Source organism: Octodon degus, unplaced genomic scaffold, assembly GCF_000260255.1.
Source record: "Octodon degus isolate 3935 unplaced genomic scaffold, OctDeg1.0 scaffold00100, whole genome shotgun sequence".
NCBI lineage: Eukaryota > Metazoa > Chordata > Mammalia > Rodentia > Octodontidae > Octodon > Octodon degus.
In genome coordinates, this window is record NW_004524676.1 from 7,002,160 (window position 1) to 7,003,820 (window position 1,661).

Here is a 1,661-nt window from a genome sequence, read left to right on the forward strand (position 1 = left end):
TTCCAGTTTTCTGTAGGGCTTTTTGTTTTTCAGTCATGAATTGGCGTTAGGCTTCGTCAAGTACTTCTGTATTTATTCAGATGACCGTGTGGTTTTTGTCCTTGGCTTTGTTGTTGTGATGTATTATGTTTATTGATTTGCATGTATTGAGCCATCCATCATCCCTGAAATGAATTCTACTTGGCCTTGGTGCACACAATTGTGATGGTTTCCTGCATTTGGTTTGCCACTATCTTATTGGGGATCTCTGCATCCATGTTCACTAAGAAGATTGCCCTGTAGTTCTTTTTTTGGTTGGATCCTGCTCTGGTTTTCATGTCATGGTAATGCTTGTTTCTAGGAGTGGTTTTGACCCTCAAGTAAATGCTTCTGACACCGAGTTACAAGTGAGTTATAGTCCAGGAGAACATTCATACGCTGGATTCAATCATAGGTCTGACAAAGTGAGTCTTATATTCCTTGGACAAAAATATACAGTGTAAAGTACAAAAAAAATGCAAAAATACTATAGATAAACTAGTTTTACTTTTACAGTTACCTGACAATCTGGTACAAGGTCAGGGTTAGGGCGAGCTATGACCGCCATTTGTTCACATCTGTGTTTCAGTGGAAGTTTGCAACTCAAAGGTTTACAATTCAGGAACTTAGATGATATTGGTTCCTTCAATTTTATTAAAGAATTTGAATAGTGTTAGTGGCATCAGATCATCCTAAAGTTCTTACAGAATTCATCAGTGGCTCCACCAGGACTTGGGCTTTTCTTTGTTGGCAGTTTTTCTTTATTACTTCCCCAATTCACTGACTGATATTGAACTATTGAGAATTTTTTATTTCTTTGCTTGTTTGGTTTGTTGTTGTTTTATTTTGTTTTGGGCTGAGTCTTGCTGTGCAGTTCAGCCTGCCCTTACACTCACTGTGTAATCCAGGCTAGCCTCCAACTCAAGGCATTCCTTCTGCCTCAGCTTCCCAAGTGCTAGGCTTTCAGGGATCCACCTCCACACCCTACCTGAAGTTTCTGTATCTTTTTGATTCAGCTCTGATAATTCATATATATCTAGGAATCTGTCTATTGCTTCTCCATTTTCCATCTTATTAGGGTTCAGACTCTTGAACTAGGTACTGATGATCATCTCAATTTCTGCAAGATTCCTTGAGCTCACCTTTGCCCTGCAAGCTCTGTGGATTTGGGTCTTTTCACCTTGGATAAGGTTGGCTAAAGTTTAGTCTATTTCACTTAATCTTTCAAAGAACCAACTTTTTGATTCATTGATTCTTTGTGTTTTTTTAAATCTCGATTGCCTAATTTCTGCTTTGATCTTTATTTTCCCTCTTCTTATGCACTTTGGCCTTAAATTGCTTTTCTTGCTCTAGAACCTTGGTGCTCAGCATTAAGTTACTTATTTCTGCTCCCTCTGTTTGTTTGTTTGTTTTTTTTTGACATGGCAGTGCGGGTTTAATATACATATATGTAGAATATATATGTACACACAGTTAGCACGGTCAGGGTAGGGAAGGGTGTCTTGGGACAGGCAGGAGGCTGGGGTCACTCACTGTACTCTAGTGATTTGGCTAGGAGGCATCCACAAGCCTGAGAGAGGCCAGGGTATCACGTGAGAAGGGTTAGCAAGTCCCCTCCTGGATTGAATTGGGATGGGGATCAG